Below are 16,294 nucleotides of genomic sequence, written 5' to 3' on the forward strand. Positions count from 1 at the left end.
TTTCTTTCTTCCTTTCTTTCTTTCCACAGCTTCTCTCTGTAGTGTAGCCCTGGTATCCTGGAATTCACTCTGTAGATAGACCAGGCTGGACTCAAATTCACAAAGACCTGCTTGCCTCTACTGCCCTGGAATTAAAGACACACGTCGCTACACCCGGCTTCTCTGGTCATTTCTATTACAATGCTCAGTCCAACTCCAGAGTCCAAACTCTCAAGGGGAGGCTGTGAACATCGCTTTTGAGAGGAAACCCATCATTCAGTTTTGTCCCTATGAGACTCTGATTTACACCGGGCCAAAACCACATCTGACTGCAGTCAGACTCCTTTGGTGTGACTCATGTAAACATGCCGTTTGATTGAATTCCCAGCACAATCAATAGGGTTTCTAGTTGCCACATCGGTTGCATCTGCAGGAAGTCTAAGGAAGCATCATTTAATTCTTACTTGCTACTTCTGACACTTAAGAAACGCCGGCATCTCCCTTTACATGTGGTAACGAAATCATGGGTTTATTACCAAGATTAAATCTCACAAGAATGTCTGCCCTTCTGATTTGCTTCTTGCTAAAATTAGCAGGCTTCTTGCAGTGCCACCTGAGAGGGTTCTGTGAGATGAGAAATTTCAAAACTTTCCACACCTTTCCACGCCTACCAACTGCCCCCACATCAGAACAAATTGGGTTTTTTTCTCGTCTCTGTTTTATTGGCGCAGCATTTTGTAGCCTAACAGCTAATTTTTGAGATCATTAACGCATCTACCTATAATGAGCGTTCAAGATGTGTAGGGAGTATGTTAATTTTTTTTATGTGTGGAGACTTGTTTAATCTTCCAAGAAACACTCTGAAGTTTCTTTCCGTCGCACAAGTGTGGAAACTGAGGCAGAGCGCATTGGTGGCAGAGGATAGAGCTAGGACTGGATTCAAGTACCGACGTGTTCCTAATCCTACTGGGGAGGTAAGAGGATTGGAGTTCAAGGCCATCCTCAGTTACATAGAGACCCTGAGGCCAGCATTGGATACAAAGTTGAAGAAAGAGGGAGATTTTAGCATTGTAAGGCTGTTACCATTTTATGAAACCAGTGGATGAATACTGGCGGATGGATGGATAACTCAAGGAATACTAGATGGTGCAAAGATGGATGTATAATAGATTGATGGATGGATGGACAGATAGGACAGAGGGATGATTGATGGGTGGATTGATGGGTGGATGGATGAACGAATACTGGATGCATATATTTAAATAGATAGCAATTGCCATTTTAATTCATTTATTTGACAGATATTCAAAATAAGCCAAGACAGGTAGACTATCTCTCCAAAGTGCATGGCTGCAAAGCCGTAGGGACACTATCAGCGCGTGAGTGTGGCGCATCCCCCTGCTGACCGCTGTGAGACACACTTTAGGCCTGAGCTACTCGGACTTTCATTTGTTTGTGTCCATTTTGTTTCAGCGTTTAGAACCCAGGCTGAGAGACACGCCCGCAATATCCCTTTGCCCAGCTACCTGTGCCGTGTTCGGTGGTTATATAGTAATCGCTCACTGTCTGCGTCCTTGCTCACTGCATAGCATTTGAAGTGATCCTGAGTGAACATTGCTTACTTGGCAACCACCATTTGGCATCATTCCTCTGATGTGAGTTTTGCCTTCTCCCATATCACTCGGGGGGAAAAAATTCCCCCAGGAATACCATACGATATACAGCACTCAGAGGCTGAACGCTGGAGGGTGAGAAGTTCAAGGCCATCTTTGGCCACATAGAGAGCTCGAGTTTTAGTCTTGGATCTGTGAGATCCTGACTCGGGAAAAACAAAAACAAAAACCAAGAATGCCATCAAATGTTAAGTATCCATTCCGAAAGCAAGGGCTGCGCCTGGGCTGTAGGCAGCCCTCCACTCTGCAGAGCACAGTTCTGTCATTGCCTTCCCCCTGCTTTAAAGCATCGTGTGAAGCAAGGGTGGGTGATGAGCTTCATCCGCTGCTGGTGGAGACGTCCTGGGGTGGCCTTGTGGTTTCCTCCTCAACTTAGGCAGTGGTTTTGCCTTCTAGGCGTTCGAGAAGGAGTCATGCTGCCCTCACAGCCTTCCAACCGTACATACGTCCTACTGCAGTAAGCACCCACATCATCGGGTTTTTCCAGTGGCATTTATTAACAATTGTGTGTTTGAGCACATGCCCATGTGGGTACATAAGCGAGGGAGAAGGATCATGCTGTGTGTCTGTGCCACCTTCAGGACTCATATTTGCCTTCCACTGAGTTCCAAGAGTTGAACTTATGCCATCAGGTTGTATAGCAAGCATTTTTACCCACTGGGCAGCCCGCAGTACCATTACTAGAAAGCTGGCTCAGTCTCGCACTGTTCAGCAACCCTTGCTCTGGATATACTCTTACATGGATTGTGCATTTTGTTTGCTAACATTTGGTTAAGATCTGTGAGCTTGTGTTTGTGATAACCTGGTCAGATTTTATCAAGAGTGATTCGAGTATCACATTATCTAATGTGTGTGTGTTCATTGTATTTTAGATGTGTAAGTGATACCTCTGAATTTAAGTACAATCTTCAAAGCAAGCCTTGCAGAAGGAGGCTGGGGAGATGTCTCCATAGATTATTTTCTTAACATGCCAACATGAAGGATGAGTTGCGGTTCTCAGCATCACGTAAAAGCCGTGCACTGCAGCAGGCCAGCCTCCTCTGAAGAGGGGAGGAGCTTCGGTGCTTGCTGGTCAGCCAGTGTAAACTCATCAATGAGCTGTGGGCCCAATGGGAGACCTGTCTCAAAAAACAAGGTAGACAGAGAATAACTGAGGAAGAGACCTAATGTCAACCTCTGGCCTCCGCAGGCATGCAGCCACACGGAGAAGTATTTCTGCTATGTAAGGAGATCTGGCAATTATCTGGGGTATGGAGTAACCTAGGACAGCCACTCCTTGAATAATTGACCACAGTGACCCATATGTTTCTCCAATCAGAAGGAGCCATCCTTGCTACATGTGTCAAGTGACTGGCCCATGCTGGGCAGTTTTCTTATGTGGTTTACTCTGACGTTCACAGTCTGCTCAGCTGAACATTCTAGATCAACGGTAGATTTTAACCACAGAGACGCCCCTGTGGATATGTGTGGGTGGCTCAACACATGCTATTGCCCTAGAATAAATGCATGATGTGTAAGTTCACACGTAAATGCCCCCAAAAAGTCCTGCCATGAGAAATGAAACTTTAAGAAAAAGATCAAATGAGAATTATACTTCCTGAGCTGGCTGGGTGCTCAGAAGCTACGGGGTTAGTGCCCATTGTAAGTTGTCACTCACTTAGCAGGTCTAGTAAACTTTGGGAATTGCTACTTCACTAGACTATCATACCTGCTGGACAGTGCTAAATTATTTAGATAATTCAAAAAGTGGATTTTATCCACTTTCCTTCCATCCCAATTGTTTTGTTTGTTTGTTTGTTTTCTAGTTTTTTGAGAAAGGGTTTTTCTGTATAGCTTTGGTGTCTGTCCTGAAAGTTGCTCTGAAGACCAGGCTGGCCTCAAACTCACAGAGGTCCTCCTGCCTTTGCCTCCCGAGGGCTGGAATTAAAGGCTTGCACCACTGCCACCCAGCTGTTCTTTCCTCTTTATTTGCCCTTTCTATTCAAACGTTTCCATATTCCCACACAAAAAAGAACCCCACTGATATAAACAGTGAATAATCTTTACTACATATGCTAAATACTAAATGGAATATTTGAATATAATTGAGGGTCTTCTTCCTTTATTTGGGAGCCCTAAACTCAAGTCAAGTGAGCCACTTAGAAGTCACTAATGAAAGTTCATCTTGGTTTAGAAATGAGTATCTGGAAGACTACTTTCAGTCCTTGTTGGACGCATAGCTTACGTTTTACGTGGTGGATGAGAAACGCTTTAGAAACCACTCCCTCTCCCATCTTTCTAGAGTTATTTTAGAAGGAAAGTAGCATGCTCTGGAATGCTTCTCAGTCATAAACTCTTCTGAAGTCTGAGCCCTTTCATTTGGCTGGTGAGTTAACTGTGTCCTGGCTAGTGACAGGTGCAACCAAGAGAGTTCTCCCACAGGGCACCCCAAACAGTCTAGATACATATCATCAGCTGTGTGCAGCCCCAAGGGTCAGGTCCCACCACGCCCTATCTCTGTTCCTCACTAGATTGAATAGGATGAAAAGACTAGCTTTTCAAAATAATGATAATAGGGAACTAGAACAGAACACACTAAATTGAAGGAAACAATGTTTCTCTTAGCAAAGCCTTCCATCTGTCAGACCCTTGGCCCCTCATTAATGTAGAGAAGGGAAGAGGACACATTTCAAGAGAATTCCAGAGTGTATTTCATCTACCCATGTCTGTCTCTTTATAAGATCTTATGCAGGATAGGGGCCACCTCATTTGTCTACTGAAAATAGACAGCCACATCAATACATAAAACCCAGAAGTAATCACACAGCACAAACCACACTTAGAAGAACAACAGTGGCCACAACAGTAACCAGGCAGTGGTGGCACACTCCTTTATTCCCAGCACTCAGGGAGGCAGAGGCAAGTGGATCTCTGTGAGTTCGAGGCCAGACTGGTCTATAGAGCAAGTACCAGGACCACCAAGGCTACACAGAGAAATCCTGTCTTGAAAAAATCTAATAAAATGATAATAATAATAATAATTAATAATAATAACAGTTGTATAGGTCCCTTTCTTTCAAAGCAAGAGTCTTTAAAATCACCGTGTGTGTGTGTGTGTGTGTGTGTGTGTGTGTGTGTGTGTGTTGAATTACTTTGATATTATGAGCAATAGAAACTTTTTTGGATTCAAGAGTTGAAAACCGCTCCCAAAACAAAAGTAAGTTGAACACTGACTTTGGTTTGTCTCATTTATACATTTATACAAATATCTTTAGCTATTCTGGTTCCAAGAAACTCGGAGGAAAAAATATGAGTCGGTGTCTTTAGCAAGGACATTGTATTGGCACAGAATAGGAAGAGATGTCACTTGTAAGCCCGTGGTCATCACACATTTGTATAGCTGGCTCTCCCACCAGATAAATATGGATAGTTAAAGAACAAGAGATGTTCTTTATTTGAATAAGGAAGGGTAACTGACATAATCTCTGGAAGTCCAAGTCCCTACCTCACCCATGTTGCCCATTATAGTTAAATTGGACATCATAGTCACTCCATCTGGCGGAGCAAGCTGTTTCAGCTGTGTGCCTTTCCCTCTGGATCAGTCTGGTGCTGTTGGCATGATGCGAAACACGGCAGACTCCTCCTGTCTCGTGGGAAGGTGGAGCGATGACTGGTTATGTTCGGGAAATAGCAAGAAATGAACTCAACGCAAAGTATCCTCTTTGTCTTGAAGACAGGGGGGTAATATCATTCGGGGATACCTGACCAATAGGTGTTGGCTACTTGTCAAGGACCGTGAGGCACTTCGAGTTTTTAACCTCATAAATATCAGAGCCCTTTGGCTCTCTCTGGCTTCAAATATAAACTGTGATGCACTATAGACTTCTAGAAAGTGGCTTTGCCTCTCTGAATCTAAGCTCACTCATCTATAAAACAGGGGTTTCAATGCTTTTTTTCTCATGAAGCCGCTGTAAAGAGTTCATGACTGTCCAATTCTTGGGCCCCACACCTAACACATAGTGGGTGTTTACTAAATGTTAACTGGTATTACAGATTACAAAATCATGCTTGCTCGTGGCATGTTAATCTGTGTGAAATGTGTTTTCAGATCTTCAAGTGCCCCTTCATGAGTAACGTATGTTGGCATTGGCTACAGCAGGACAAATGGACACGCTCTCTTTACAGGCTCGGCTTTGTTAAATAGAAGGTCTGCATATATGATTAGAGAAAATTACAACTAAGGGATCCTGTAAAAAGAATATTGTCATTTATCATAACATTCAAAAAATGCTTGGGATCTGAAACCGTTCAGATTTTTTAATTTTGTTGGCATGTAGAATTTATTATACTGACATAATGAGCTATCTTGGGTATAAAAACAAGTCTAAACAGGAAATGCATTTGTATTTCATAAACCTTATACATATAACTGGAAGCTATTATATATCTTTTTCATTGATTTTGTGCACAAAACAGTCTTCTAATAGGAAAATTCCCACTGTGATATCATGACAGCGCTCAAAAGTATATGGAATTTGGAGTATTTTATATTTCCAAATTATGAATGCTCAACCTATGTTTAAAACTATGGCATCTTTGGAGACAGTTCAGTTGCTAACGTACTTGCAAGCATAAGGACCCACATTCAACACCCATCACCCATGTAAAAGACTGAGAATCGTGTCTTGTGTTTGCAATCCTGGCACGGGGAAGCAGAAATGGGCAGATCCCTAGGGCTCACTGACCAACCAGTCTAGCCTATTCTCATGGATGAGCCCTAGGTCTTACTGAGAGTAGAAGACAAAGTAGACGGCTCCTGGAGAAGAGCCCTGAGGGTGACCTCTGACCTCCACAGGCATGTACACACACAGAGACACACACACGCATGCTTGTGTACACAAGGGCACAGAAACACTAAGATACAGAGAGACAGACAGACAGGACACACACACAGATAGAGAGAGAGACAGGCAGACAGGCAGACAGGCAGACAGGCAGGTAGACAGACAGACAGACAGACAGACAGACAGACAGACAGACAGACAGACAGACAGAAAACTATTGGCTTTCCTACCCATAGTGCTGTTTGAATGACTCTGGGCAGAGATGAAAACCGAAAGGAAACCTTCCATGCCTCACCTCAAAACCCTAGGCTCCTTGAGACTGACCCTGTGACAGAAGTGTCCTGGCCCCTGGCTTCCTTGGCTCATATGCACAAGAGAAGAAACACAAAGCTGATCCCGACGTGCTTAACTGATCTTGTCACTCAGAGAGATGCAGTTAACGGCTTGCCCATGAGAGGGAACTTACCAAGTGATAAACGGCCTGTGAAACAGTCAGCATAAATCTGCTCAGAGCTAAGGAGAGACCCTGGTGGTGTCTGTCCAAACTGATGTTCACAAGTCCCAGGGAGGAAGACTGGCAGCTGCACACTTGTATTGAGAGCATGTTGGAAAAGCATTGCACCAGTTGAAGACAAGCCTCAGGGCTTAGTCTTTCCCGGGCCGTGTTAGGTGTCCTTCAAGGGCACGGCACTTCTTTGGGTACTCATTTTAAGGGAAAACTATTTAGAACTCAGTGTGATATTTATCAAAGTACTTAATATTTGCTTACACACGGCCTACAAGCAGGCATGGAATTCGGGGTTAGCCAGGATGGTTTCCCTCTCACAGAAACAAGTCACTTGGCCTCTGGCAAACCTCACTTCTCAGTCTCTTATGTTGAAGACAGTGTACTTCAAGGCTGTCCTGAAGATCAAATGACCTATGCATTAAAGATGCTGAGTGCACAGGCATGATACAAATATGAGCTTTGGGTGGAATTGTTTTTCTGAAGTGAGGGTTTTTGTGCACATGTATGTATGGCGTATTTACTTTTCTGGTTTCTGCATGGAAAACAGTTCACTTCTATGGGTGGCTGGAAGTCACCATAACAGAGAAAGACTCGTGGAGCTGGAGTTACAGGTGGTTGCAAGTCGCCTGATGTGTGTGCTGGGAACTGAACTCAGGTTCTCTGCATGAGCGGTTGTGCGCTTTGAACCACTGAGCCCCATCCACGGTGCTTTTAAATGGCCTCATGGGCCCATTTTCAGACTTGTAGATCTGTGTACGCCTTTACCTTTTACATCAGCGTTCTTCCATTTGCTATTAGCAACACTTCAGTAAGGAATCATTTCTGCATCCCTGTGGCTTTCAGAACACTACACACACACACACACACACACACACACACACACACCCTGAATAAAATCACATGGCCTTACATGGCCACTTAATGGATGGTCAAAATGTAGTTTTCTTTTTCTTTTCTTATCTCTTATTCCTTGTTCCTTTTAATGTTTGTTCAGGGTTTGGTTTTTTTTTTGTTTGTTTGTTTGTTTGTTTTTGGTTGTTTTCCTTGGTGGTGGTGGTGATGGTGGTGGTGATGGTGGTGGCGGCTGTCGCAGCTGCAGCGTTGGCAGTGGTGGCAGTAGTGGTAACACAGGTGGTGGTGCTGGGGCTAATGAAGATAAACAGATATTATGTCTAGCAATCGGGCAACATAGCTTTAAACATGCCATGCACAGAAATGATATTTATTTTTAATTAGGTAAGACTGTAGAATATCTCTAATGTATTTTGCAATATTGACAGTGAATGTGCACATAAATTTGTCCCTGAAACAAATGTCCTTTTCAGATGCAGAATTGTTGTTGGAGGCTGTTTATTGGTTCCCGGCCACTCAGACCCAAAATAATTACACAGAAATCTCTATTATTTGCAAAATTGTTTGGCCAATAGCTTGAGTATTCTAGCCCTTATATCTTAAATTAACCCATTTCTCTACAGTTTAGTTCCCCCCTCCCGCCTAGCTCTATTCTGCCTTAAACAGGCCAAGTCGGCTTTTTTATTCATTAACCAATAAAAGCAACACATATACAGAAGGGCTTCCCACATCACAGGACATTTTTTTCCAAGCCAGAACCATATTGTTAACTTTAAAAAGCTGATGACACATACTGGGACTCAGATCTTTTCTAGTCTCTACTTCCATAACAGAACAAAGGGCAGCCAGCTCTGCCTCTTGAGCATGCGGAGCTAAGTCAGGAGGAGCTCTCTTGGCACAAGAGACTTTTGACTAGAAGAAAAATGTAGTTAGGACTTCCGGCCTTACAAAATCATATATTTTAACAAACTCATCCAACACCAACAGGAAACCTAAAAGACAATGCATAGAGAAAGGAGATCATGCTACCCTCCACGCATTCCGCAGTATGATGTGCGGACTCAATCTTGACAGGTTTCATTCACTGATACCTAAAAAAAAAAAAAAAAAGAAAAAGAAATTGTGCTGTGAATTTTATCCCCCCACAAAAAAGCAATAAAAAGTACAGAACCTTAATACATTGATCTTTAAGTGGGTACCCACTCAGATCCCACGACCAGACCCACTAGCTTAGCCTGAGTACTCATCTGTATCTTTTTCTTCAATTACCTTTTAAAATATGTTTGTCCACCCAACTGCCTTAGGATGTGATGGAATGCACACAGCTCTACAGAGCTGCTGATGCTGTCCACCTGCAGCTCTTACGAAACAGGGTAGCTGACTATATCTGCCACAAACCAGCGAAGCTCTGTTGTCCTCCAGACACACGGCAGAGAGCAGGAAGAGCTGGGGACCTCTACGTTGCAGGGTTGACTTGAAAAACACAGCCAATTCATTTTCAACAGTTGGGTCGCTCGGAACCAAGGGTTTTTATTCTCATTCAAGCAAGTGCAGCTTCATACAAAACCTTCCCATGGTGCCGGAGACAAAAAGGATTGTTTCCTATGGCAGATATATCAACCGCACAAAAGTTGGGAAAATGGCTCCGACACAGAAAGATGGGAAATACCTGGCCTAGTTGATCAGGCTAGAGCGACTTGTGGATGTGTTTTGGCTCCAACATCTGGATACTGGATGAAATGGTATCTGCAGAACCGGGTCCCAATAGCTAATTGTCTCTTTGGACCATCCACACACAGCATTATGGGAACACACAGACACACATCCCTGTCCCTTGTCACTAACCAAAGACCAGGCCTGTGGATGAAGCAGCTCAGATCAACCCTACGACTGGAAGCCTGGCAGCCAGGGTCACTTAGATAAAGCTGCTTATAAAGGCTTATGACATCCAGCGCCCTGTCTTACCCTGGCTCTAGAGCCGGGAGCAGTTCTTTAGAGTCAGCCACTCAGTGAAGGCAGCCTGTTAGTCCATGTGCCACCAGCCACTTCACGTCTTAGGTGCCACAAAGTTCTTGGTCATTGCCACAACAGCTGTGTCAACCCAGCAATTTCCCCCAACAGCTGTTTCTCAATAAACCTTTTGACCAAATGCAGCTGTTCTTTAAAAGCAGGCACATTGGCCGGCTTACTTTCTCCAGTGTCTTCGACCCTTATCTGAAATGACTCCCTAGCACCTGCAACGCATTGCCCAGGCAGTCTTCCATACAGCCAACCAGGCATAGACCTAGCATTCCAGACTGATGGGTGGGCGGTGGAAGCTTGCACGCATGCCTCAGTGGTCCAAGCTGCCCACAGCTATTGCATTGATTACTGGAGGGGACCATTTGCGCCTGCGCAGGAGGGAGGGGCGTTGGCGCCTCTGGCTGTCGGTTACAGACCGCTAAAATGAGGACGTAACACGACGTAACTGAGAAAGCCCTCTCCATGGGAACTTTATGTAAGTAATTTCCCACATCCACGGATATACTGGGAAAAGATTTGGGCAATAGAAGCCCTGAGCACTTGTAATTGAGTTGATAATAGAGTTTTCCTGAAAGGGGGGGTTGCATATTTAAGTTGCAATTTGAAAATTATGACCCTAGAATATTTTTCTATTTAATTCAACAATGCGGAGCTGGAGGGTTGGCTCAGCAGCTGGGAATCCTGCATCTCTTGCAGAGGACTGGAGTTCAGCTCCCAGAACCCACCGGTGGGCAGTTCTCAATCACCTTCCAACTCCAGCTCCAGGGATCTGACGCCCTCTTCTGGCTTTTGCAGGCACCTGCACTCATGTGTGCATACCCCTAGGCAGCTGTGCATAAGGACACATACTTAAACATAAAAATAGATATTAAAATATAAAAATTGAGAATATCCAACAAAAGAAAGGTAACCCACCTATATAAAATAACCAAAGACAAAAATATCTCTTTCGGCAATAAGAGGATAAGTGTGGTCAGTTTGCCCAGCATATCTGACAGTGCTAGTCATTAGGGAAATGCAAATGGGAACCACAATGAGTTCTTTTCTCAACAGTAATTGTGTAACACACACACACACACACACACACACGTGATGATACCAACCACTTACTGGTGGGAATGCAAAACATACAGCTGTTCTGAAAATAAAGTCTGACAGCTTATTTAGCATTTAATTCAGGACTCGGCATTCTTTAAGCATTCATCTCAAAGAGAAAAATATCCACGCAAAAACTTGTGTACAAATGTTTATGGAAGTGTTTTCTCATTGTAGCAAAATGTTGAAAGAACTTAAATGCCATTCCATGGGTGAATGAGCACACCCTAGTGTGCCCATATAATAGACCCTCAGTCAGTAATGAAATGGAATGAATTATTGATACAGATGACACCCTGGCTGGACCTCGAAGGCAGAGTATGCAGTGAAAAATTCAGTCTAAAAATATCACACATTAATATGCCAAATAGTATGTCTCATAGTGGTAAAAATCTAGAAATGGGAGGAAGATTAATGGTCGCACGGGAATCATGAATGCCGAAGGGTCAGTACCAAGTAGTTTTATTAGTAATTAAATAACACTTACATATGCAAATTGTGGTGTTTAAATTTTTAATTTATTATTATTGTGTTGTGTGTGCAAAAGCACACTCATGTGAGACGGCTGATCTAGGATGTTTTTGGTTGTTGGTGTTGGTTGTTGGGAGGTGTTTTATTTTACTTTTGGGGGAGTTTTTTGTTTTGGTTTGGTTTTAGTTTTTTTGTTGTTGTTCTTTTGGCTTGGGAATTTGGGGGTGTGGGGGAGCAATAGCATTGGTAAAATACCTACCATAAAAACTCTAACATCACTTTGGGGTGTAAAATACATATAGGGAGAGAAAATTGTTGGCTAATTTCCACTGAGGCCCCAATTCTTGTTATGTGTGGTGAACGGTGTTGATCATGTAAGTGAACAGTAGTTTTGACTAGAAAGGCTGGTTCGTCTGTGGGCTGATGTGGTGGTATTTTGATACCCGCCCTCACTTGGGAAAAAATTCCAACCATTTTTCTTCTGCTGCATCTGAAGTCACAGTTACTAACAATGTATTTTCCTGGGACTTCCTCCAGTCATTTCCCCTCAGGTTCAGGTACTCCATGAGGCCCATCTCAAAATGGCTAGTCGCCGTTCCAGACCTTTACAAGGATGGCGCTTTAGGATTTCAGGAGAGGGGCAGGCAGAAGAATCCCAAGAGCAGGCATAGCACTGGGTGTCTTCCGACTCTTGGCGCTGGCCTGATGCTTCAGAAAAGCATTCTCACTTATCCTTTGGATTATTTGTGTACATGTGCAGATGTGTGCGCATGCTCACGTGGATGGGAGTAATGGGTGGTACACAGCTGTGCTCTTATTGTGGAGTTCAGAGGTCACCCTTAGGGTTGTTCCATAGGAGCAGCCTCTCCCCCCTTTTGAGGCAAGGTCTCTCACTGGGTCTAGGGGCCGCTGAATCAGCCAGGCTTTTGCGTCAGTGAGCCCCAGGTGCCCCCACCTCACCAGCGTGGGAAATCACAAGGACGCACCATGACTCTGGGCCTTTTGTGTGTGTGCGCTGAAGATAAACTCAGGTTCTCATGCTCGTGTGGCCAGCACTACACTGAGCTATCTCACCACACTCATCTTTTTGATGTATGACTGAGGAAGTGAGAGACACCGCGCAGGACCGGATGTTACAATGAAAGTTAGTGATAAGGCCAGCCCTGAATGACCCAGGCGCAAATGTGAGCAACTAACAACATGAACAATTTACATTTCCTTTGCCTCTGTTACCCCATCTTGTAAAAATGGTTCTGACGGCAATAGCAGGAGGGCCTCCTCCGCTGTGCTGATCTGATGAGAAAAGAGAGGTACTTTAAGCCATTCCCCACTTCACTCAGGGGCCGCGATACATACTGCTTTCCATTTCTTAGTTACTGTCCCATTCCTCACTGCCCAGGGTGGCTTCAAAAGAAGTGACTCGCCATGAAGTCGAATGCTTGCTCATAGCGACAGGGTCAATTAACTTTCCCTAAGAAATACATTCGTGGAGAGAATGTCTATTTATTCTTCCAACATGGCGTCCTTTTAAAACAGACCAAGAGACATCTCTTCCTTGGCAGGTAAATGACTGCCTACCTTCATGGGTCCACCTTAAACTTCTCCTCTACCAGCCTTCCTTCTTTCTCTTTCTAGTATCAAAAGGTTGTGGTCTTGATGACCCCATTTCCAGCAACAATGCATCAAGGATGGCCTAGATTACACAGGTTGCCCACACTATATTTTTCTTGTTAAAAAAAAAAAAAAAACATTTATTTACCCAGCAATGCTGGTGGTACAAACCTGCAATCACTGTGCCTGAGAGGTGGAGGCAGAGGGGTCAGGCGTTCAAGGCCAGCCTCGGCAACATAGCAAGTCTGAGATCAGTTACCTTACAGGAGACTCTGAATCTAAGGGGGAGGCAGGGAATTACCAAAGAGACAGGAATTCATTCAGGACTTGCAGGGAGGAAGAGAAATCCATCTAAGGAAACCAAAGGTGGTTTCCTGAAAGGTGGGAGGGAGGTGTTAAGATGAGAGAGGTTTATCTGCTGTCCTTTCTTTAGGGGAGACTTGGAGACAACATGAAGAAACCGCCCTTACATTAAAATGTACCCTTCCCACCCTCCCAAAATCTTGCCAGTGTCTTTCTTACCCAAGAGCTGATAGAGGCCAAGGTTGTTGCAGTGATCATCTTTGTGTCTGCCTTGGCGCTCAGGCTGTTACAAGGGTTTATAAACATAACTCATGCCTAGCTGAAGGCATTCACACCCTAATCCCCCAGCTGTCTTTTTGCAGGACCAGAGTGAGCGGATTACACAGCTGAGCCCAACAGGCAGAAGAGAAGTCAGACTGAAAGTTCCCTGTGGGCAGGAGCCAAATGAGTTGTGTCCACGGTCACCTCTTTTTAGCATGGCAGGATGCCTGCTATCCCTAGGCACGTAGGCAGTTTTTGTGTATCTACATGAAAAATAGACGTGACTCTGTCCTCGGAACTCACAATCAGCTTCAAAGTCCAGAATGTCCCTGAGAAGGGCTGGCTGGCTGGCTTTGGTTTCCAAGAATCCCTGTCGACCCTAAAGAGGCGGATGTCAGTTTCCCCAACCTCTTACAAAAGGAACTATAAAGAGGCTGGTTTCTGGGGTCTGGAGTAGCAGGGCGGTCCCCACCCTCACCCCCCTTCCCCGCTCGCGCGCCTCCTGCAGGGACCCCTCAAGCCCGGTGGAGGGGAAGGTGACCAGGAGGGGGAGAGCCAGCCCGCACGTGCAGCGCCCAGGGGAGGAGGCTGGGCCAGCGCAGCGCTTAGTCAGCAGCTGGGCTCGGTTTTGAAACAAAAGCCAATGTCCTCCCTCGGAGTCTGCGGCCGGTCAGTTCCTAGGGGGAAGAAAGCTATGCTGCCCAGCCGGTTAGTGGCCCAACTTACTTTTCCTGAGCCCGGGACTGAGGGCCAGCGGATGTTCGGGAGTGGGTGGGATGCTGCTGGGAGGGGGCGCGGGGACAGCTCGCACACACCCTGCCCTGCTCCGGTGTCCGCTTGGCCCGAGACCGGGTTCTCGGGGGCTACCAGGCACAGGTTGGTCCGGGCCAAGCACCCCGGAGCTCAGGCCCCTCCGGTGTGCGTGCAGCCGAGGCACCTTCGCCACCTCGCGTCCCACAGCTCAGACACACCAGGCCCTGGTTTCATGAATGAAATCCAATCGTGTGGTTATAAATAGCCGCCAAGGCTGCTCACGTCACGGAGGAGAGAGGGAGCGATCGGAGGCCGCCACCGCGTTGCTCGCTCCGTGCCGGGGCTCAGGGTTCCGCCCGGTGCCCCGCCTGGCCGGGGACGGGGGCGGGAGGAGGGCAGGGCTGGAGGCGACAGAGCCCCGTGGCCTGGGCCAGGACGCGGACGCAGCCCGGCGCGGCTGTGCCATGCTGCCTTTGTGCCACGCCGGGCGGGTGGCGCGCGGCGCGCAGGGTCCCCGCGTCCCCGCGAGCACGCGCGGTGGGGGCCGCTGCTGAGCGGCGGAGGGAGCCGGGTCTCGCTCGGCTGCAGGGTAGGTGGCTGTGTCGTGCAGAGCCCCAATGCGTGCAGAGCCCCAGCTCCCGATCGCCCCGCGGGTGGCAGGTGGGGACCCCGGCCCATGTGTCCCAGCGACGTTTGCGGGAGCGAGCTGATGGGAGGCAGGGGACAGTCCCCTCCCAGGCGCGTGAGCTGAAGAGGTACCCGCCCCAGCCGCACCCCTAACTTGTAGCTGCTGAGAACACGTACAACAGGCACCTTAGGAGGCCGGCTGCACCAGGTCGGGTGCTGCCGCGCCCCCGGGAAGGCGCCTTTTCCTCGAAGGATCGTGGCGGGGAACCCGGGACCCGAGAAACGAGGTGCTCTCATCCCCTGGGCACTCGCACTGCCAGGAGCGGTGCGTTCGGATCCACGGCAACGCCCCCGCCCTCCCCCCACCCCAAGCCCTGTGTCTAGGGAGTCGGTTGTGAGTTGCTGTGACAACCGGTACACGCTGCCTGTGAGGGGCTTGCACACACCTGAACTTGTGTGTGGGCTTCAGCTTACTGGGTTAACAGCCAGGTATAGGGGAAGATGTGCAGAAGAGATCCACACCCCCCACCCACACCCCCCCCCACCAAATAAGAAAAAAACAAGCGGAAGGAAGGCAAGGCTGTGTAAAAATATATCATTCGATCCCGCTGTTGGCCGTGCGGTTTCCATCCCGTATCAAACTACTCAACGGAGGAGCAAAGTCAATATTTAGACTTGGACAAGCCAGAAAGTTAGGAGGGAGCGCCAAGCACAGGGTTTTGACTTGGCTTTGCACGTCAGCACACAAGCTGTGCCTTTGGAGCTGACTGCGCTCAAGGGTGGGGGGTGGGGGTGCATGAAAGTTGATGCAGACACACCCGCACAGAAAGCCGGGGCGCTCTAGAAAGTAGCGAGCAGAGGAGCCATCCTGACTTTGAGCCTCCCTGGCCTGTGCTTTTAGGGGGAGCTGCTGAGCTCTTCTAGAATACTTACTGTGGGCTTTCGTGCTCTGGAGGTTCTCCACCCCAGGCGCTGGACTGCCTGCTATAAGACACATACAGGGGACTCAACACACTCTCAAGCATCCAGAGACTTTGCCCCTTGCCAGGAGCGAATAGTAAGCCATCAACAGGCTCCTAAATTCGCTCACAAACTCTACTTTGAGACTCGGTGTTGTGTTTCATTTTCAATGATTGTTTAGACGCCTATGAGAGCTGGTGGTTCCCATAAGATAAACTCGAACTTTTCGGCTGTAAAGACCATCTGCATGTTGCTCCACAGGTGGAATGAGCAGCCGATTATTATATTAAACAAGGTTCTCCCAGAGAAACCTGGATCATATTTGAATGTTAATGGGGGTATGGCTTTGACCCATT

General features: G+C 46.7%; 1 protein-coding gene across 1 annotated transcript in view; it reads left to right on the top strand.

Moving 5' to 3' along the window:
- Nucleotides 1-16,294, top strand: part of Rhobtb1 (Rho related BTB domain containing 1) — a 116,000-nt gene that overhangs the window by 33,016 nt on the left and 66,690 nt on the right.

Source organism: Arvicola amphibius, chromosome 9, assembly GCF_903992535.2.
Source record: "Arvicola amphibius chromosome 9, mArvAmp1.2, whole genome shotgun sequence".
NCBI lineage: Eukaryota > Metazoa > Chordata > Mammalia > Rodentia > Cricetidae > Arvicola > Arvicola amphibius.